This window comes from Melospiza georgiana, chromosome 12 (assembly GCF_028018845.1).
Source record: "Melospiza georgiana isolate bMelGeo1 chromosome 12, bMelGeo1.pri, whole genome shotgun sequence".
Taxonomy (NCBI): Eukaryota; Metazoa; Chordata; class Aves; order Passeriformes; family Passerellidae; genus Melospiza; species Melospiza georgiana.
In genome coordinates, this window is record NC_080441.1 from 10,882,938 (window position 1) to 10,907,352 (window position 24,415).

Sequence of the window (24,415 nt, forward strand, 5' to 3'; positions counted from 1 at the left end):
TCCTACAAAAAATGAGAAACTCGGCTTGCACAAGGTGCTTTTGGCCCAGTTTTGGGGCCTGGCAGCTGCAGCCTGCTCCTGCAGCCAGATGTGATGTGGCAGAGCTGGAGGGGAGGCTCCCAGACCCTGCTCATGTGCCATGAACAGCTTCTGCAATTACTCTAAACAGACTTGGTTTCCTCTCTGCCTTTAAGAAAATAAATAGGAAATGACATGCAATAAACAGCATTAAAATGTTTAGATTGCAAATCACACGCTTCAGCTTAGGAAATGGCAGATTTATGCTGCCACACAGTCTTTATTCTGCCCTTCCAGGATTATGGCACGTTGTTTTCAAATTCCATGATCCAACCCTCTCTTCCAAACACTTTGGGCTTTGAGTAAGATAAGAGCTCAGGGCTGGAAGATAAGTGTGGGAAGAAATCCAGCATGCATAGAATTAAGGCTGCACAAAGAATTACAAATTTAGATTTTCTCAGTTCTCCAATTCTTGACCTTGCAATAGAGAGCCAGATTTTTGGTGTAGAACTGTGGTGAATACATCTGCGTATACGCTAATGCTATTATACACATATCTCAAATATACAGACTAATCCATTTTCTCTGTTGAAAATGTTTCTATTAGGGAATAATTCTGAAAAATCCTTTGCCCATATAAGTAATCCTAACAGAAGGATCCTCTGCAAAGACACAACTCTGCCCTGTGCACTTTAAACGGAAAATCTCTGTCCCTCAAAGCATCAGTTACCCCCCAGAGCAACATCTTTGCTTCACACCCTGCAGTTTGCCCCTCTTGGTTCTCATGTACACCCCTAAAGAAGACTGAATAGAGGAGCAGAGCTTCTCTTAATATGGAGGTGGAAAAGATTGATTGTTCACATTAAAGAAAAATTACTAAGGTAGGACTTGATGAAAGGAATGTAAAAAAACATTGAGCTGGGGGCTTGCAATCTACCTAAGATGAGGGGGGGAAAGGCTTTCTTCTCCCTTAAAAGTAAATTCTAATTCTTGGAGACACCCTCAGCATTACAAGCAGCACATTCTCCAGTCCATGCCTTGTACCCTGTCAGGTGCACAGGGAACTGTATCAGAACTGGGATTTTCTATTCCAGCACTAATATATGAAAGAATAATAAGATAAACAGCTTCCTCTACAAAACACAATAGACTATTACAGCATGTGTTCACCTACTTTTCCCTTATTCTGTTAGCGTTCAAAAACACATAATCATGGGGGATTATATGCGGTGCTTTTTATTAAGAGCTCTGGGAATCGGGGTATATTCAACCCAAATCTGACTCCGACCGTACATCCAAAATGATCATGTTTTATACTCTATTGTTACATAACTTTCATGTTAATTAATTAACTTATATTTTTCTATTGTATACATAAATTTAGCCCCTCTCTGAATTTCCAACATAGTTTCTCACTATTCTTCTTATGGTTATATAATAATTACATTTAATAACTAAACAATCATCACATCTAACAATTATATAATTTATCATACTGCTTACGCAGGTGCAGTTGATCTGGGAAAGCACAAAGCCTAACATTTTAGATTCTATCTTTAACTTTTTCCAGGGTTCCACTATCAATTCCACAAGCTCTAGGTCTCCATCACCCTCATCTGGGTGTGCAGTATGAAGAAAGCCACATCGGAACCAGAAAGAGGATGAAGGAAAATGTCCAGAGGGTGGAAGGCTCAGCCTGGCTCCCTGCACTGAAAATACCCCACCCAAAGTGCCTCTGTGAGCAGGGCTCAGCAGAGAGACCCAAAGCCCAGCCACTGCTCTCTGCTGCATCCCTGACAGGCACCATCAAGCCTCAGTTTGGAAGATTTTGGTTGCCTAAGCTTATCAATTGAACCCACTTTTAAAAACCATTTAATGCACAGTTAAAACAAGAGGGTTGCAATAAATACATAAAAGCAGTACTGCTCCATCAGAAGTGAAAAGGAGGAATCAGATTGCACATTCATTTATTTGTAAAATTATTGCTTTGACTAGAATACAGTGAATGAATAAAACAGAATTAAACTTCAAGCACCTACCATTTAGCCACCTCCATTCTCTAATCATCTGATGTTGCTATTTATCAATGAATTTGATAAAAATTATATTGAAGAATAGAAATGTGTATCTTTCCAAAGCAGATGGAATGATCCAAATCAAAAATGAAGCAAAGCACCTGTGGAGGGTGGGGAGAATCACAGCAAGATCTGCAGATCACACCAATGCAACAGATAGAAGATTTTTTTGGTCCAAGCTAGAATAACTATACCATCATTGCAAGTCAATTTTGCAGGTTTATTCCAGTTAAAGGCCTTTCCCAGAGAAAGAAGAATAGCAAAAGAAAAATAATAATCTTAAAGAATATGTATCAATATCAGTGCTTTTGCACCATGTCCTTATTAAGGAGAAAGATTTGCAGCTTCTCCCTTGCTTGATAACTCTCACACATCTTAATACATTTTGTTCATTTGAAATAATGAGTAATTCCAGCATTACCACTTTTGAGAGGGGAAGAGAAAAACAAGCAGAAGATTAAAGTAAGAAGATCTTAAATCTAGAGCTCCAAGTCTAAAAGATAGCCTAATCTCCTTCTAAAATAATAGCTCCTTTGGCACTCTTTGGGGACATACAGGACAGGAGAATTAATTTGGAAGCTCTTTTTTATATTTGATACATGAACAAAAAAGCCTTACACATACCTTATACAGGAGTACTAGAGTTTATCCACTTTGAAATAATCCTTTCAACCCTGCAATATTTTAACTTTTACTGATAGTTGTTTTATTCACAATACAGTGTTTAGTGCAATTAAGCAATATAAAGGAAATCCAGTTGAAGCTCAAAGGTTTATTATAACAGAAACCATATACAGTTCACCACACAGAGAATAACTGCTACAAGGTCAAGATTAAAGACACATTACCCTTTCCATATGGTATAAAATAGAGCACTTTGATATATGTTTTGCATTTTATACCTGTAGCCATAAAGAAACAGGTAGCTCTAAGCAATGGCTCTAAAGAACATGTTTCATATCCCCAGTGCTGTCAATAGCAACAAAAAACTAATCTTCACTCAATAAATGTATCTTTTATAAGAGTACTTCCTTTTACAATTCTAGCATAGAAACTGCAAGAAAGGAACACACAAGATTAGATGAGCACAACTTGACCTAATATTGAAAAACAGATTACTGCTCTCCTATATTACAGAGGTTATAAAACCATTTATTTCTGTGTGGAACAGCTCACAAATACTAATTTCTTGCAGTAGAAACTGGGAAGACAATAAGGCATCATCCCCTTTAGTCTGAAATAATGCAGGAACGTTAGGTTCTTTTTTCTCTCTCTCAAAATGCAAAGGTGACTTACAATCTCCTGTGCCTCAGCAATAAATTGAGAAAAAAATAAAAGAGGTGGCTTGCTACCTGCACACACATATAGTGTTCTATCATAATTAATAATGATAGTTTTATTATGGCCCAGGTAGCAGCTAATCAATAGGCTTTGATACTTGCACAGTCAACAACAGCTCCTGTGTGCTTGCATAATGTTCTCTATAAAACTTGCTGCTCCAGATAATGCATTTAGTACCAATGGCCCAAAGTCAGCAGAGAAATCTGTATTTACAGTCCATACATCACTCTTCACATTTGTTCAGATCCAGGCTGAATGCTCCAGAGCACAGGGGAGAATGGCAGAAATGTGAAAAACAAAAGGCAGGGTAAGAGGTAGGATTGAGGTAGGATTACTGGATATTTGGAGATGAGAATCACAATTCTTCTACTTCTGAACCATTTTTATCTGAGTTAGTTCCAAAGAGCTATTCCATACTACCTCAGAATGAAAAATCCAGAAAATAATCCTACTTCTCTCATAAGGACAAGGTCACATGTAAGACTTGGAGATGTCACCCAAAGGCACCAGGAGAGAGAAGCAAGTTTCCCAAGAGCCTTGGACACATCTCTGTTTTAGCTACTGCAGGCTCATAAGAGCTAGATTTTCCTATTTTAGTTTTCAGGGCATATTTCATTCATTCTCCAATCCTTTTCATCCCAATAACAAGTTACTAGGTGAGTGGGTTTCTTGAGAACACATTGTGCTTGAAGTTCTTCAAATTACATACAAATGCTTGATGTGCATTATCATCTTCTTCAGATCTGGGATATCTCAAATATATTGAGAAGTGACTGTGGCCTTTCATTTGGAAGAGTCAATTTGGTTTTGAAATCACAAAGAGTGAATCCTATAAACCTTACAGGGAATTCTAAAATCCAAAATTTTCATCTAAGTGTCTACACTGAAGCCAACAGCTTCAGTATCTTGAGTTTTCCTGTTCCTCTGCTTTCACCTCCTTCCTCCAGAAAACACAGTGTTGCTGAACTAATTATTATCAGAAATGTAGTTAGCTACAGGATAAAATGCAGTGTTCAATGTAATATATGTGTTTAAATGCAGAACCCCATTTTTTTTGCAGCTGCTGTCTTGAGACTTTTACACTTTTCTAGTATGATGGAGGCCACAAAAATGACAGTAGTGGTGATTTATGCTCAAGGTTGGAAAACAGATGCATAAGAAATTATGTTCTGGTTGGTTATGAGGAATATCTTAGGAGCAATGACTTTCACAAACCTTTTCAAACTATTCAAGGACTATGAAAGGAAATTTACTATCCTTCCTGCTTGCTGCACTCTTCAACCCCTGTAAAACACATGATCATTTTCTTTCATTTCTACAGGAGAATACAGATTCTTCCCCCCTATTTTCTCTTTTTCACTCATTCACAAGTATCTTCCACTTTGACTTTCTCCCCTATAATTCCTTAAATATTACAATAGATATACATTTTCTACTTCAGATGGTGTTTTCAATTTCTGACCTTTCATCTTTCTTGCCAATTCCATCTTATCTTTTAATTCTTTTATTCTATATACCATTTTATATACTTCTATATTCTTTCTGGGATGCTTTTCTGTACCTACAATTTAAACACTACTCTGTATTTTTGTGATATTTGTACCTAAAGAAACACCCACAATCTTTTTCCCCTCTCTCATTTCCTTCATTGCTTGTTTTACCTGGCCATTTTACTTCTGACCTCTCCATTTTCCATTCTCATCCCTTGTAATTTATGGGCTCACCCTCTACTTTGCAATTAGCCTTTGGCTATTTTTTACACAGCCCCTGAAAGCACTTAGCTCTAATCTTGTTTACTCTTCCAGCCTGTTAATTCATAACCCTTTTGCATTATCCAAAACACTTATTCAAGTGAGCACCTCTTGCAGTTCCAGCACACTTGGCATCTCTGGGTAGATATTTCCACAATATTTGTGATGTTGAAGGAAATTTATTACATCGGATGACTACAAGCAGCTCATGTAGCCCACAAAAACTTGGGATGTGGCCACTGAAAGTAAAACAGTGCAGCGCAAATATTTGCTAGGCCGGGTCACCAATTCCACCAGCCAGGGCAAAACCAAACTCTCCTTTACCCACCTGCCAAGACATTGTGCTGACCAACCATTTGTCCACAGTCACTTTTCCTCTTTTGTTTCCCCCCCTCCACTAAAAACATCAAGTTTTCCAGACTAGAAATACCCAAAGTCGGTTTCATAGCAAGACATTTCTGATCTTCATTAGAATACATATGGGAATTAAATAAATTAATATATATTTTTCTTTAGTTTCACCACTCCTTCAAGCACAAACTGGCCTTCATTAGAGTAATGAATGATGCAGCATGCCTTTTACACACCAGGGAAATTTCCTGTGCTCTAAAGACATTTTCTCCCCTGCAGAGAGTCTGAACAAGATGAACAATCTTTCTGACTGACAAGAAGGATTTGACAAGAGCTCTCACCTTCTCCTCCACTACCAGCAGTGGGCAGGGTTACCTGTGCTGGGGGAAATTTCACATGGGATGCACCAGGATGGGCACAGAAATGTGGAATATTTACATTTCTGATTGTGGCCTACAAAGACTGTGCTACTGGAAATAGCCGTAAAAGTGTTTCCATACTTAGTTTGAATTCACAGAACACCAGGAGCCATATTTCCCCAAGTTCCTTTCAAAGGGATACACAAACCCCAGTATTGTCAGGGCACTCCTGAAGAAGCTCCTTGCTGAATTACAGTGGATGATCACACACACCTCACACTATTGACTGTAAATCACCCATGCTAAGGCAGGAGGAAATGCATAATCAATGGCAGGAAAAGCAAATTCTACACTTTAAGTTGCCTTGGTATTGACTCCAGCTTTACTGGAACCCAGACTGTGTCAGTGTGGGAGTTACTTTTGCCTTGTTAGTGTGACTATCGCCATACAGGGTTGGTGCTGTTTTCTTTAGAACAACCACCTTAACAGCAGGTGCTGGGCAAAACCCACTGCACTGCTAGAAAACAAAGATAATGGGGCAAGCAGCCATTGTTGCCTGATCCTCTCCAGAGCAAGCAGAAAGAGTCAAGAGCTCAAGAGTCTGTCCTGTGGCGTGTGACAAGGTGCCTGCAGGGCTGCTCTCATTTTGGGTAACACACTCAATGCCCAAGTCCCACTGGGGGGTTCTGGGGTGTGCTCGGATCCACACCAGCTGGCAGATGATGTGTAGGCACCTGGATCCTGAGCACGTCAAGCACATCCTCTCCATCATCTTTGCTAAGGGGTGTTTCACACGAACATGAGGCCTCAGGCTGCAGGTATGACAGGGATGATGCACCACAGTGGTTACAGATGCATGGATAGCCTAACAGCCAAGATGACATTCCCTTAAGATTCTCAGGGGAGGAAAAAGGCAACACTTGCTAAAGTGAGAGAAAAAGCTTTTTTTCCTGCAGCACAGGAACATGGTAATCAGGTACATTTGCACTGCACTACCTCACTACCTTAAGTCCTGGACCAGCATCAAGAAGAAATATTAAATTTTATTATATTTTTAATTTTACACTTACTATTTAATCCATTTAATGGGATTTCACCCTGTGATTCCTACATCTATGAAGGAGGTCAGAGTAGATGATCACAGTAATGTCTTCTGGCCTGCAAATCTAGGAAATCACTGGGCCATTATAACCTCTCAAAAATATGCAATTAAGAAGTACTTTTAACACCAGCAGCTGCCTGAGATTCAAAAAGCCTCTCTGGCTTATCTGGCTTAGGAAACTAGAGGAGTGGAAAAAAAAAATCAAACTTAAAACTTCCACAGTTTCCCAAGACTTCTCACAATGGAGGAAAAAAGCTTCATATTGGAGAAGACAAAATGGTACCCACCAATGTCTCCTATATACCTATCATCATCAATCGTAAAAAATACCCCACACATTGAATTCAGTTTGAGTTAAAGGCTTGTCTAAAACCATTTTGAGGAAGAATTTCTATGAATGCTAGAAGTAGAAATTGGGTTGGATTCATTTGTGGTGGTGGGAGGTAGAAAATTGGATTTATCAGGGTCTGCTGCAGTTGCCACATGCCTGAGAGGCATTTTCACATTCCTGGTGAAACACAGGCTGGAGCAGGGGTAGCAGTGAACTCTATCTAGCCCTGGACTCAGAGGAAAGGAGGGCCACATGCCCTGAGGAAAGAGAATGATGAACAAGAACAGGAATGAGTTAATGCCTCTCAAAGTAGTTAAGGAAAAGGCACAGCTGGTCTATTGTGGCCCATTACCTGGCTGAAGCAGGATTTTACCAGTTTCAGCAAAGAGAAATGCAGGCAGATGCTGAATTAGAGACAGAGGCTGGGTGACATTTCTAGTTCAGACCCATAAGAAAACTTTGCAGACACTTGGATCTGAAAGTTATCACCACCTTATCAAAAACACAAAACTGGACTGATCCTAGAGCTACTCTCTGACTGTCACTCTTCTCCTGAAGAAAACATCGTGTTTCACCACCACAAGTGTTTTCTGATGAAGTGAGGAAACAGCTTTCTAAAGGACCAGTAAGTGCAATTAGCAAGGTGCGTACAAAACTTCAATCACCTAAATTGGCAATGAATCTTGTGGGAGTTAATGTCATTGAGGAACACTCAGCTACTCAAGTCCAAGCTAACAGAGCCCTTTTCCATCCCAGAAACCCCACACAGCAATTCAGCTCCTCCCAGCATTTGGTGACCACACCAGAACAAGTTGTTTGTAGGAGCTGGATCCCACTGGCATTATGGTGCTGCACTTTTCTCCAGTACACAAACATTGCTCTGTGCTACAAGGGAAACACTGCTGCTGCTGCTGCCTTGAAGGGTTTATTTTCCACTGGTTTCTAGAGGTTACAGAGCACTCCAGTATCATCCTCACACTGACAGTAACAGCTCCTCTTGCTGACCCTGCAGAGCACCAGGGTTTGATAATAATGACTTGGCTTACTTTGCAGGTGAGATTTTATTTTATATACTATACACAACCTTTAACATGTTGTACAAGGTCAAAGAAGAGGCTGCCCAGAGCAGGGAAGTCTGCAAGTAGCTCACAGCCCTTAAAAGTGGAGAGAGAGGCTGTGTTCCAGGGAGCAGGGCAGGGTCAGCATGGCTCTGAGAGGAATTACTGGCGGTTTTGTTACTGAATTCAGTCAGAGGGGGAAGGCAAAAGCATAACAAACACAGGGAAGGAAAGGAGCTGCAGAAATGCAGGACAAAAATGAAGGACTAGCAAAGAAATCTGGAGGTGCAAAGTATGTAGGAGAAAGGCTGTAAATGCAGGTTTTCAGGAGAAGTAAAAGGGTCAGAATGAAATGGAAGAAATGTTGGGGAAAAAACAGAATTAACTTCTCAGCAATTACTTCTCATCCCTCATAAAAAAAATATGGAGGAAAACCACATGTACAAAAGCAAATACCAGCTAAGAAAGGAGTTATATTTCAATAAAAATGTACTGTTCAGTTCCAGTTCTATAAAAGGAAACTGGAACTGAATATACACAGCTCCTTCTCTTTGGGTTCCTACATTTCAGAGTGAGCAGGTAAAAGGCCACCTCACCAGCACCAATATTTGCCATCAGTGTATTCCTCAAGTTGAGGCACCAGCACCCCCCATTACAGTTTGTTTTTACAAACAACAGTTTCACAAATCTCTTTGTTCTCTAGAGGAGCTGAATCAAGCTCAGAAGCACCACAAATTAAATGGTTTTATCTAAATCCACCACAAACCCTCAGAATGGCTTGTGTTGGAAGGAACCTGAAAAACCACCTGGTTCCAAGCCCTTGCCATGGGCAGGGACACCTCCCAGCAGGCCAGGCTGCTCAGAGCCCCCTCCAGCCCGGTCTGTGAGAGATGCTCAGAGCAGCCCTAAGAGCACACACTCTTTAAAAGCAAGGAAAAAGGGGCAGCACTACCAAAAAGAAAGAACCTGCACTATTTACCATATATTCAGATCAGTAATACATTAAAAGCCATCAAGAAGAAACCACATGCAGCTCACATGGTTTTCAATGTGGTTTTCTGTCTTCTCTTTTATTACTGTCTTGGTTTGTATAAATGGTAGACCAACTACAGAGTGAAAATTATTTTTTGGGAGACATGGGTATGACAACCATTATATGCTGTGGATTCCAAGCTTGTAAGGGATGGTGTTATGTAGGAAATTGCTGCAATGTTAAATTTCATTGCAATCCATTTGCTGTGAATTGATGTAGCCAAATAAAATCGAAGAGTTTATTACAAGGCCTTTCATAAGTGCTACTAATTAGAACTACCATTCACTCAATTACACATAGTGGAGTTTAGGTTTAGTCTTAGACGCTTGCAGCTGAGGTAATTCACCAACTGGGGGCAGAAATTTTCCTTCCCACCTCCCATCTCAGAGCCAGTTTTTACACCATTTGAATAATGTCTGTAAAAGACAAATGAAACCCATCCCTTGAAAAACAAAGCTAGATTCCTCTACAAAACAGAGATTATTACTTGCTTCCCACAGCCTGCTGCTCTTGCACTTGATGTGAACTGAAAAGGAAGAAACACCACCTTTGAAACTCTTATTTTTCCAGCCATCTCCTCCATTTATGGTTCACTTAATGCTTTTTGTGGCATTATGTAACAGAGATGAATTACCAGTGTGGCAACAGAACTGGTCTTCTTATATTCCCAGTATCCCAGAGAACAACAGGCCCAGGTTTTGAGAGACAACTAAAATGGGAACCAAATGATGGCTCAGGGTCACTGGTAACTCCAGCTGCAGGATTGCCAGTGAGGAATCTAAATTGAGCTACAGCAACAATGCCAGGCACTTAATCAAATTACTGCTTTGGAAATTTATTTGCTTAACACATTTGCTTCCCTCAATCATGGTGGGATATTACTTGCAAAAATGTAGCTATTATATATTTCAGGCTTTAAAAATAACTTTAGTCTTTATTTTAACAGGCTGGATCCAATTCTAACTTGCTCTTTGTAAATCTCCTCCTTTAATACACCACTAAAAATGATTGCATAATCAGGCCACTTAGTTATGATATGACCATTTGTTTACATGGCATGTTTTAATGAATCATTAATATATTCTGTGGCCACTTTAAGTAATCTGCCCTTTACTTTGGTATTTCACAATACACCCCAGGCTTAATGGCCCATTAAAAGATGCCCTGTTGAATCTTGTGGCTTAATTGATGCACTTTTGCTGTTTTGATATTATTTTCAGGAAATTTGTTTTTGTATTCAGCAAGGAAGGACAGCATTAAATTGGCAATGAGCTCAAAAGGCCATCTATTAAATGGAAACGTGGGTGTTTTCTTTATCATTTTTTCTAATCCTCCCGGTGTTCAAGATTATGGCACATTTAGATTTAAATTACCAGATTGGTTGATCACAGCAGGAAACAGAGTAAGCACATTACTTCTGTTTTGACAGAACAATATAAGATTTTTATACATTTCATTAAACAGAACTACTTAAAGAAAAAAAAAAGTCTCACTGTGTAGCACCATCTTTTACTCATGAACATCCTATTGAAAATCCAATTAGTATTTTCAGAAGGAAAAGAAGTCCTGCAGTCAAACTCCATTGTCACAGCAGACATCATATATATGAAATGACGTTCCAATATTTAATTATTTTCCACGATCAACCTTTGCAGTGCCAAAAACTTATCATAAATTATACTTTAAATTAGGTTTTTTTAATCTGTTTTCTAATTCATGCAGAGAAAATGGAAGTACATAAATAAGCTTAATAAGAACTCTGAAAGCATTAGCCTATCTGCAAAGAGGAGCTGGTCAGGAAAAATGCTGATGAGTGGACTTTTCCTTCATAGCAATGCTTCATTTTTAGTGATTCAAATTATACATTGTGAGACTGTATTTGTCTTTTTCACAGGCAGCAGATAACTGGGAGCACAGCAATTTCTGTTAATTTTAGCATTTTAACTGATCAACATGCAAATGTTAATGCCAAACAGATAGGTCTTGACACTAGAAGCTAAAGGTAAAAACAATTATTTCTCTGCAAAATTGTGTAAGGAACTCTTGTTATTATTGCTATAAATATGAATGTGATGCACAACAAGAGCAAGTGCACTGACTGGTTACAAGAGAGATAACTCAGTCCATGAGTGATAAAACATCAAAGAAAGTGGCAAGAAATTTGGAGGTGGTCAATTTTACACCTCTTCCATCCAGACACAAGGAAGTTCCAGTAACTCCAGTGTGGATGGCTCCTTCCCCAAATCCTGCTGCTGTTGTTTTGCCTTACATTAAGGTAATGCTGCTTGCTACCACTCACATTTAACAAACAGCAGAGAATGTGCTCCAAGAAATGTTTAGTGCAGCACAGAACTTTCTCCCTAGAGAAAAGTGTCTCATAAGGAGGTACAGCAACAGACAGTTTGGGTGCCATGGGATATTAATTCTGCCTAATGCAGGGTAAAGACCCTTAAAATTACATCATAAAATACTATGCAAATTCCTAAGGCAGAGGCAAAGATAACACAGACAATAGCAGATACTTGAAATGCGGTGACATAAGGGCACAAACACTGATTTCTATTTGTTTCCATCCCCATTTTTTTTTCTCATTCATTCCCACTGAGAAACCATTAAAAATGAAACTACAATCTAGCGATTCAGACATTTAGTCTGAGCTGATCTTAGGCTCAGACTTAATTCCCTATGTTTCACAGACTGCCTCTTGCCTGAGCAAGTCATACATTCACACTGTCCCTTGCTCCCTGTGCCCCAAAATTGGTTATTCCCACTTCTCCCTGAGAGGTGTCAGAAGCTCCAGCCCCACAGGGATGTGGAGCAGAGCTGAGGCACTCAGCAGGATTCACCATGGCAGGCAGTCTTTGCTCATTAGCTGCTTTCACCTTCTAATGCTTTCAAAGGTGATACCTCTTCTGCCAGAAATCCAGCACAGTCTAAGCTTAAACTAGAAAACTATTAATGAACCTCAGCCAAATTATGTGCAGCTGACTGTGTGAGATGGGACAAACGACTGCCAGTGACACAACACAGAACTAATAAAGGAAATTTGTCACTAAATAACACCACATAGCTAAGATAATATGCTATGAAATCTGCATTCACTGGTGGGAAAAAACCGACTCAAAAAACCTACAAGAGTAATTCTTTTGGCAATGGATGCCACCAAAACACACAAGTGTCACAGAATCCTGTCTAATACACACACAGTCCAAGGTAACAAGTAATGCAGCACAGCAGAGGGATTGCTAAAGCAAACAGCTGGATTTGATGGACAAGATGCTGCTGTGTGCTTTGGGGATGAGGGAGGCAGCTGGGACTGTCTGCTCTGATCCAGCACAGGGTACAGGCAGCACATCTCCCAGCCCACTGTGTCACAGAATAATGCAGCTGCTTTGCTCTCCAAGGCTGTTCTGTGAAGCAAATGAAAGAAACTGGGGATTGTTGAGAGAGTCATTTCAGAATCCAGCTCCCAATCTGAGCTGCAACTTTAATGCAAACACATTTTGTAACACGTGCACTGTGGCATGAGCCAGCCTGGGAACCCAGTGGCCCCTTAGAATTATCCCAACATGCTGTAAGACAGCACAAACAGCTTACAAGCAGTTCAATAATGTGTTCCAGTTGGAATGCCAGGAGCAGGATTGCAGGTGAGCTCTAACATGAAAAGTTAAAAGCTCCACATTGCAGTGGCCCAGCAGGACCCTAACAGAGAAATGAATTAACAGCACCTCATCCTCCTGCAGCAGCACTGCTCTCATCTCTCCAGCATCCCAGAGAACAAGGAATAAAGGGTTTGTGAGGCAACTAAAATGATAATCAAATGACAGTTCAGGATCAATGGTGACTCCAGCCTTAACAGCAGTCCTAGCAAAAAGGAAAGCAAAGGATTAAGTAGGGACAGAGTGCAGCAGGCATCAATGACCAGAATTTGGTTTCCTAACACCTGGGGCTCTGAAAGTTCAAAAAGCCCAGGCTCAGTGGCATTTAGGCCATCCATCAAGGCAGAAATTGTCTTACTGAGGTCAGCTGTGATAAAAATACCAACTTCTGTGATACCAAAGTTCATTAACATCCCTTCAGCCTCGCCCTCATCTCCCCTGAGCTTCCACCACAGCCACAGCTCAGACCCTGCCTGCTGCAATCCATGCTGGCACCTGCTCTGAAACCCAGCTCACCCTCCCTGCTGAATGCACAGCTGGGATCAGCTCCTGCAGCAGCTGCATCCATCCCAGACAGCCCAGGAAAGTGCTTCCAGGGGGGGGAAATAGGAATTTTTCAGCCCAGAAGCCAGCACCACAGAGGAAAGCAAGCATTTTACCTAGTGGGTGTATGGCATGCACTTTTCAGAATTCACACTGTAATAAAAACAAACAAACAAACAACAAAAAAAAAAAAAGACCCCCACTTTGTTTACAGCTCCAGCTAATGAAGTGCACACAGAATACTAAACTGAAGGCACTAGACCAAAAATATTCTGCTTTCCTCTGCCCTCATGTTTCTCATTAATATGCTGTAAAAGAAAGGATAACAGCCTGAGCCTATGACACAAATTTAAATTATATATACAAAGCCAAAGAGGAAATAACATACACACTGGGCTCAGAAATTATATTCAACAGCCAGATGAAAACTTGATACAGTGAGAAAAATATACTGCCATGTGAACCACCTCCTCTCCCCAAGGATAAAACAGGACTTCAAATTGCTTCTACAGCCAGCATCTATATTCACACTAAGGCACAACAGAGCAGCTAACTACCTTGTGCAACTGAAAAAGCACAAAGGAATCCACGGCTGCTCCATACTCATAATTCTCCAAATCATGTGAGCCACATGAAACCACCACCAGCCTGGTGACCTGCACAAATGATCTGGACTGTGGCATTTTTTCCAGCTCAATTTTTCCACCAGTGAAACCCAAATGCCTTCCCCTCTTTCTCCTATGAGAGAGGAACTGTCAACTTTCTGCCCAGGCCTGATTTAAAAACAAATTCAATTTATATTTTTCTCCTAGCAACACACAAAAGTATCTCTCTGCTCCAACATATCCTGTCTGAATTAAAATCTTTTCAGAGATATCTACTCATTAGTTTTAGCTTAACATAGCAAGACTGCTCAAATCTTTTTTTCTCTTTCCTCAGTCACTGCCAACAGTACAGTGCCACTTGTTGCCATCCATAATCTGGGATAATCTACATTTCCCATCCTTTTCTGTCCCCAAATCCACATTATGTGTAAATCCTGCAGGTGCTCTCTGCATAACAAATTCAGATCTAGCTTTTCTTATCAGATCACACTGGAAAAGCTCTCTCTGGGCTCCAAACATCTTTTCTTCTTATTAAAACAACACTGAGTATTTTTCCTGGGGTTTGACAAATGCAATTCTGTCCCTGCTCACATCCATTTGCAATATTTTTGAAATTATGATTTTACTACTCTGTCACTTTGACCACATCAGCTGTCCTCTCTGTCATCTTTGGCATCATTTTGTCCTCCTTTTATGTTCCATCAAACAAAAAGCATCTTCATTTTCTGAGCTTTGCCTTGCCTGTCCCAGCCTTGTCATCTCTCATTCTGCACTGAGAAACAGGCTGTCACTTATCTCAGGCAGTGACTTCCCCCTTCAGCATCCACTCCCTGCAAAAACACAAAAGCAGCTTCATCCTCACTGCCACTGTGTCCTTCATTGCAGGAAGCAACACATACTCTGAGCATCTCCAAAGTTACTTGCAGTCCCTCAAATCTCTGCACAAAGATTTCCTTTCTGACACAGCCAGGGAGTGGCCAGCCTTGGAGAGCTGAATTCCAGGGACTAGAATGCCACCTATTGCCACCACTCTGCTTTGGTGGGAGATCTTTTAGCATTTTTTGTCTCACCTGCCTGCTCAGCCTCAGTGCAGAGCACACTTCCTTCCTGCACAGCCCAGGGCTGGGCTTTGGGCACTGTGCAAAGGCGAACAGCAATAAACAAACTGCTGCCTTGTCCCTGTGTGCTGCTGCTGGAACAGCTCCATGTGGGGCTGCACTCAGCCCTGCTGCTGCTCCAGCCTGGCACGGACACCTGAGAGTGCCCCCAGAGCTGTCCAGGGTCCTGCAGAGTGCTGGGGGCTCAGAGGATTGGCAGATCAGCAAGTACTGACAGCTTTATAACAGCTTCATATTGGGGAAATATCAAACACAGCAGGTCTTGGTCTTCTCTTAAGAAACACCTATGCCACAAGGTTTTATTCTGTGTCATGAGAGCTTTGCTTCCATTGGCATTCACATTCACTGAACAGAGAGAGACATAATTCTCTCAGGCTTTTCCTGGAGAAGCACAGAGATCAAAACAATGCTTATCTCCATTACTGCTCCTGTGCTTTGGAACATGTGGAATGTGTTGGAAGATTATTTACCTGAAAGAATTTACTTGATTCAATTCTGGTGTGTTTTGTTTTCTTGACCAATCTCTGCAATCTGTGTCCTGATGGTTGGTCAGGAGACAGTAAGGAGGTTTTGTTCAGTTAAGTGCTTGTGCAGTTTCAGTTTAGATGTAGTGTAATATAGTATGAAATAATATAGTATAATAAAGTAATTAATTAGCCTTCTGATATCATGGAGTCGTCCTCATCATTCCTCCCGCCAATCAGGCAAAATTTCTGATACTTCTAAAGATCAGCGATCTGCCAAAAGGCACATCTCTGCACAAGTAATAATTTCCAGGGCAACACACTTTCCTCTAAAGTTGAAGGTCTGTATGTCTTGCAGAATCAATTCTGCAGAGGTCTCAATTTCCCATCCTTGGCAAGTGATAGATGCTCAGGTAACTTATTATATGTAGGCAATACAAATAAAATGGAATTGGATTAAAAATCTAGATACAGTAATGCTAATCTGGGTTATCAATTCAGACTGAAAATAAAACATCAAGAACCAAAAAGCAGGTCTTGCATCGTGAAATGAAGACTAATACACATGCCTGAGGACTAGTAAAAACACCATTAAGATATGGACTTCCAGTGTACTGGCACTCCAAGAGAAGAGGCTAAAAGAAAAGGGGAGTTTGGATAACCTAGAAAAAGCAGAGAGAGAGAGAGAGAAATGCCATTAAAAAAGTGCAAGAAAGTTTCAGATATTAAAAAGGAGAATCCTTGGAGCACTTCAATTTTTCTTTCCTAAGAGAACACAAAATGAACCAAATCTTGGTTCATAAATCTATGTTAAAATCGCTTGACCTAATACACTGAGCTTTGATCCACTCACATCAACTTCCATCTCCAACTAATCATTGTGCTCTGGACTGGGTGGCAGCAGGACAGGTATATCTTTCCAAAACCTATTGGACAGTAACTAATTTTAAAGATTGGTTTGCAGTTTGTAATGACATGGTTCTTGTATATGCTCTGTATAAATCAGTACAGTCTCACATGCTACACTGAACAAATCAATAAATCACTTACCAGTAACACTTGCAGACCCTTTATTATCAAGTGCCCTTTGAAACACTTCCTGCCCCTTTCACATAATATTTCCTGTCTTCAGTTGTTACTGGAAAGGTATTTTATCATTTAACTGTCTGTCTTATTGGAGACATTTTATGCTTAACTGCTTAGTTGCTCAAGATTCAGCAGACTCACATGAATGTTTTTTTCCTTCTCCTCAATACCCATGAAAATTCTAGTAAATTCTAAACAAACAATGAGACAGGGAAGTGCACTAGATGAAGTCTAAGACCAGCAAAAAAAATATTATGGGATTTGTCCATTAAATAAAAAAAAACTTATAATTCCAATGGAACTCCCTTACAACTGCTTATGACTGAAGAGCATGTGGAGAATTATTCATCTTACTTATCTGGTGAATCATTTTGGAAAAAAAAGGATTTATTTATGGTAAATTTGTGAAAATGTGGGTTTTAGCAAATAAATTATCAATTACAAACTTTTTTTAATTAGTAAATCACAGGTGAATTTATATACATTTGAATGCAAAATGATTCTGAGATAATAATGAAATTGTTTGTCTTCATAAACAAAAAAGCCCTTCAAGAAAGAGGGTAAACACATTTAGATACCTGAATAGGATAGAAATGAGTTCTGTTACTTAAACAGCACAGCCATTCTATAAAGCTTTCCTTTCCCAAAACACCTTTGTACAGCAACAACCAGGTCCTGATGTCTGCTGGGGAACGAGCAGAGGGAACTGGGGAAATGAGTTTTGTTTGGATATTCTCCTTTATCAGTTTTTCCACACTCAGTTCCACACTGTGCTTCTGCTCAGCCCACACCTGGGTTCACAAAGGCCCAGAGTGGCTCAGCACAGCTGGGACAGAACCAGAGCTGCCCAGGGCACTCATCTGGGCCTGCCTGGCACAGGTAATGCCAGAGATTTTACCTGAAAACACGAGAAACAGAAATACCAAAACACGATAACCAATATAATAAAAGCATAATCTTCAGACCTGCAGGTAGCTTTGACATTCCAACACCTGGCCCAAAGGACAGTGGGTTTGAAGAGCAGCATCAGTGGATCTGTCCAGTCTGCTCTTCCCATGCAGCCAATGCAGAGCATCACATGGAGCTGTGCACTCCAAATTTCACACGTCATTAGCAGAGGGAAGGGATTTCCATCACACTCAGCAGCAAGGACTGCATGATGGATTTTGTTACAGACTTTAAACTTCCAGCAGAAGCTACAGCAGCAAATCTGAGCTGAACCTGCTCCCAAGGGAGAGCATGCTGTGAACATGTTGCAGGCATGAGAGACTGACTTTGCACAGACCTTCTTTGAACCTTGTACCAGTCAGGAATTTGGCACAATGACATTTTAAATATCCATATATTTGACCGAATTTTTCAGAAAAAGTAATAGCCATCATCTCCAAGCAAAAATATATTAACAACCTTAAAATCTATATTGTTTTAAAGTAGTTTTAGTAATACAGTTAGAAGTTTCAGCCTTTCTGGATGGCACAACTTAAAACACTGGGAAAAATGCTCAAGGCTTTGTTAGGAATCATCTCTTCCTCAACACTTTTGTAAGCTGACACACCTAACTTCTCTTCTGCAGGGTAGTCAATAACCTTTTGTAATAGAAAGCTTTACAGAACCCATAGAAATCTCCTTATGTAAAAGTGTACATATTTCTCACGTGGCACTGGATGAACTACAGTGTGCTGGGGTGTGAAAAAAGCATTCATGACAAAGATGATGTAAGAAATAATGTTAACTAGGCCTTGTCTTTTCATCTGAAGAGAGCTGTGCCTGTGTAAGGGGTATAAAATGCATAAAGTTTTATAACATGTTGCCTGCTCAGAATCTCTAACACTTATAGTACATTTCCATTATTATTTGCTGTAAATTGCCTATGTCTTTTACACTAAACATAAGTGCTTCCAGGCAGACAGCTAAAAGGTTTGATTTCACTTGTAGTTGACAGTATCAAAGAGAGAAAGTCTAAAACTTTGAGCTTAAAACAGAAAAGAAAAATGTAACTTTGCCAAGATGATCACTAGTGAATGAACCTTGATCTATTTTCTGTCCTATTAATGCTAATTTTGGGGATTATTCCTCTACATTATTTTTGGAAACTTTGTCCCCCTCACTCACCAGAGAGCTGGAACAGTCAGCAGCAGTTTTTAATTTGATTCAGTTTGTCGATACAACAACTGCAGCCCTCTAGAATCAATACCCACATACAACACAGAGAATTTCACTGTTTTTTGTGTTATTGGCAGGCAGGGGACAGGGACCTGGCCTTGCTTCCTGCAGCTCCTGGTACTGGGTGAGCAAAATCTAGAAACCAGCCTGTTCCTGCTTTGCTGAGGAGCCCTTTTCAAAAAGAGAAAAGACAGAAAATGGAGCAACAGAGACATCAGCTTTTGCCTGGCTCATCTTCTCCATGCCACATCCTCAGGGTACACAAGTGGCCCTAGCAGCTCTGTGGGATAAGCCCTGTGAACAAGGAAATTACCCCATGTACATTGATAAAACACAAAAGGTTTGTGTGAAAGCTGAGCATCCACCCTGCACTGCTGAGCTGAGGATGCTGGAGCCCACTGTGCCCTCCTTCACCACCCCATTCCATCACCTGAAAGCAGGAGGAGTGCTGCCAAAGGAAGATAAATAATTGATGTTTACATAATGAACTTATAGCAGCAATCATGTCAACAGGGAACAACTGAAGCAAGAGTTCAACAGCAAATATGCTTTTGTAATCTCCTCTTATCTGTTGTTCTCCCTCATGGGCATGACCCAGTTTGTAACAACTCCATGGACTGGAGGTGAGTTGGGAGATCTGCCACAGAGCTGCCTGGGAAGGCTGATGCACAGGTCTGATGAAGATTTAGGCAGTTTTGTGCACTGCAAGGTAAAAATAAAAGTTTTTCACTGGGGGAAATGGAATAAATCTTATCAAAATGCACCAAAGCTGGGTTTATGGGACAGTTATCCCATGGCATGCTAGCCTCACCAGGCTCCCTCTGCCATGACCCACCATTGCTGAACTCAACTCAGCAAAGTAAAGAAGTCCCAAGTACTGGAACTAACACGGACTCATGTGGAGATTGCTGTGCTCCTAAAGCAGCTTGCTCATCTCTGCAGACTAGAGAAAGTGTCTGGCTTTTGGAGACCAAGGGAAACAATTTTCCCTGTAACTCTTGATGTTTGGTCAGTGCCACAACAGAACAGAGCACTGGATTCCCCCACATATGAGCCAAACCAGCTGTTCTGAAAACACTGCTCCTCTTTAAAAGTACAGTTCAGGGGTAATCCCAAATTTTTTTCCTTCCCCTACTGAGTAGCAAGAAGTTAGTGAAATACTTTTTGTATTTGCATTTTTGTAACTGAACTTTTTGTTCAATTGCATGACCCAGGAGTTCCTGCTCCAAGCAGAAGGTTAGAATCTCTGTCCTGCAGAGATTAGTACCCAATTAGTAACGAAATATTGTATAAAATATGTGAAAGAAAAAATCTCTTATCTTTCCAGGTTACCCATAAGTCACATGGGGTTTGTGGGTTTTTTCATTACTTGTCTGTTGGCTGCTTAAATGCTTATCATGTGACCCCAAGGCTGACAGCATCCCCCCATTAAAGTCTCCATGGAAATTGAAGTTATCTCATGGCACATCCTGAATAAAGGTGTTTCATGACAGTTCCTGTCTTCCCTGCTTGACTGACAATTAAAAGAGGGGTCTGTAATTGACTTGTCTTGGATTACACTCTGCAAAGACAAACAAAGCCTTGATAACAGGTGACAATAAGTAGTTTATTCAGCTGTCTACAAGCTCCAAGAATAACAGCCCTTCACATCTCACACAGGAGAGCAGTGTAACTTTGCTGAGTGTCTGCAGCAATTCAGTGCTCAGTGTCTGGAAAACTTCTAAGATACCTATAAAGGATAAAATGTGAATTACATAAACTCAAAGCCTAAGATATGAGAGCAATTTATTGCCAAATAATCTATTCTGGCTCAGAGGAGCTGTTAGCAGGAGCAGTGAGGGGAGCCTTTGGTTTATCCATCCCACAGCAGCTCAGTCCCAGCTGGGCACTGAGGCAGAAGCACAACCAGAGGTGCCATGGGCTGCCAGGGTCCCATGTGCCCAGCTGCAGGGACACACTGCAGTGCCAATTCCCACAGCTCCTGGCCCTAATCCCAGTGACCCAAACCAGGTGCTGACACCCCTAACTCCCTGCTGAGTGCCACAGGGGCCCATGGAACCCTGCTGTTGGCCTGAGGAGCACTCCTGCATCCTGACCTTTACATTCACAGGTAAATACATTCTTCTAATTAACAAAAAAACTGCCATTTGTATGCCCACTGTAAGCACTGTCTAGAAGGTGTTCTGTCATAAAAATGTATTAATTTGGCACGGCAATTCTATTTCTAGCAGTGTCTGAACTGTTCTCTGTGACCATGTTCACAGGAGTTCTTGGATAAGGGAAGAGACAGATCTGACTCCATGTTTCAGAAGGCTTGATTTATTATTTTATGATATATATTACATTAAAACTATACTGAAAACAGAAGAAAAGGTTTCATGAGAAGGCTAGCTAAGCTAAGACTAGAAAGGAATGAATAACAAAGGTTTGTGTCTTGGACAGAGAGCCCTAGACCGCCGGGCTGTGATTGGCCATTAATTACAAACAACTCTATAAGATCAATCACAGATGCACCTGTTGCATTCCACAGCAGCAGACAATCATTGCTTACATTTTGTTCCTGAGGCCTCTCAGCTTCTCAGGAGGAAAAATCCTAAGGAAAGGATCTTTAATGAAAAGATGTCTGTGACAGTTCTCCATGCAGTATCTCCAACAGGAAGCACTGAACCAGAGTAAGCAAACACTAATATCACACCAAACTCCCCTACCCTATCACCGTGTGTGCACATGCTCTTTGACACCAGATTTGAATGTCAGATGTGTGCTGACAGCAGAGGCAGTCCTGAAATAATATTAAAATCATGCAAGGTCTTGCAGTGAGGCAGAAAGAGCCATGTGCTCGCATGTACAACTGCCACCTTTGTCAATTTTATTCCTAGATGAGTAATGCAAACAATGCAATCATAAAATATTCTTTTGGTAACTCTTTTAGCATTCTCATTGTGCTCATGTGCTCTAAAAACAATTTAGACCAAGCAAAAACTAGGGCTGCTTTTCTGACTCTGATATTGAATTCTCTTTCCCTCTGCTATCCCCTCCATGAATACACAGTGAGTCAATCTGGCATGTCTTGTTGGTTGAATAAGCTCTTTGATTTTTGAATTATTTTGAGATTAACTGAATTTGAAATGTGTGCTGCATGCAATGTCTTGCTGACACAAAAAGATGAGCTTTGTTATTGACAGAGAAACGTTGCAAAGCCACATTTTTCATTACTTGTCTCTGCTGCTGAACTTGTGTTCCTGTCAGACTGCTGCCTGCCAAGACAGCAGGGGCCACCAGGTTGAAAAGTTCAATTTCCAGTATTCTCTCCTGACCTCCCTGAACTTCAGAGAGTAACAAAGCAGCCTTTTCCAGCATGATAAAAAAACCCAAATGTCTTTTGTAAATAGTAAAAGATAGTGGGCATTAAATGAGGCTGCATGAAAGCTGAATAATGCCAAGAGTGCATCACACTCAACCTGAAAAACATGTTTTGGTCAGTCTGATCTGTTCTAGAATCACAAAAATGTACTGCAATTTCTACAAGTTGCCCCTGTTGGTGCTCTGAGGTGCTGTCCATCAGGAGCCCTGGTTGCCACCTGAGAACTTCCAGGCTTGGAAAATGAGGTAAGCCCAGGACAGCGGATCTTAATTCCAATGCTAATTTCCATGCAAATTGCTCCTAGTGTAATAATTGCCACTGGAAAAACGACATGCAAAGACTAAGAAGTTGCCAGGCTGAATGCAGGAAGGGACAGAGGGCAGAGTCCCATCAGATTCTCCCCCAGCAGCCAGAGGCAGGTCCAGGAGGCTTTGCCCTTGGGAAGGAGAGCCCTGGAGCAGCTGCTTTTGTTCCACACCCTAAACACACATTGGGAACAACATTTCTAACAACATCCTTGTTTCCTGCCTCAAAATCACCCCAATTTTCCTCCACTGTTATTCCAAGCAGCCACTAAGGGAGTATGCTGAGTCTGCTGCCCACAGTCAGTGCTGGTGATGCTCAGCCCCTGAGTGCCACCTTGGACCCTGCCACCAAAGCCAGCCAGAGCAAGGCACTTCACTCTGTGTCCCCCAGAATTCAGGCACAGAATCCCAAAAGTGACCTGAGAGGCACCAGCAAGTGCATTTCCTCTCAGCCTGAGCTGCCCAAGCTCCAAATCTGCTGGAAGGGAGGGCATGGCTCAGAGACTGGGCTGCAAACCCAGGGTGTGAGAGGTAAAGATGCTGAAAGCCTGGGAGTGTTACATTGCTTGAGCAGTGTAAATTAGGGGAAATTTGCTGTTAGCCCACAGATGTAGGAATCAGAGGGAAAACAGCCTTTTATTCTCCTCTGTTTATTATTGCCTTCCTTTCATTTTGTCTGGCCAAAAGTATTTTGTGCATAGAAAATGCATTTGTACTTTTCCTACAGGTATTGCAGCACTTTACACCATCTCTCTTTCTTAGCCTTTGTTCTCTTTCTGACCTCAGAAACTCCTCTCATGTTTCTTCTCTCCTCCCTGCTCTCTCAATTTCTCATTTCCCTCTCCCTCCATCCCCCACTTCTTCCTTTTAGCTCAAATTCCTGGTACTGAGGTTGAAAGTATCTCAAGCCATCAAGATTAATTTTCCTTTCCTATTTAGACCTGATCAGCAGGTATATCAGGTGCTTTTGAGAGGCAGGAAAAGAGCTCTTGTCCCATAGATACCTGTCCATTTCCAGAAAATCTATGGTGGTACAGTAAAAGCAGCATTACTAATATCACATTTCACTACCTTCTCTGATGGCTGGTTTAATTGAAATAAATTATGAATCCCACATGTGCCACACTAGCAGAAAGCAATAAAACACAATATTTATGAATAAAGATAGCAATTATCTTATTAAAACAGACAGTAATGCTATTCTATCAGAGGACTCTTCATCTCACATTATAATCAATATGATTATGAGTGTAAAGAAAGGGCTCTTGCCATTACTATAACTAGGTCCCATAGAGTTGAACAAATAATGAAGGATGTTCTGTAGAAAGTAAAATTTGGCAGAGTTATAGCTGAGATTTTGAAACAATCTATTTGGCTTTTGAGGTAGAAAGTCTTGGATACCAAGCCAGATTTTAACATCATTGACAAAAGTATCAAGCTGCTGTAATTGTATTGACACCAGTGTTGTTATCCAAGATTGATACCAGCATGACTGGGAGCAAGATATCAAACTTTTAAAAGCTTTTGTTTTTAAAGGCTGAAAGAACTTTATAGGACACCCAGACATTTCCATAGTTCTGTTTCTGTAGATGATAATTTTCTAGAGGTGTAGCACACAAGCTTGAGTAAAAGAGTGATCCAAAATTTATGTCTATTTCTGGGATAGCTATTTTACTCATTAAAGGTAAA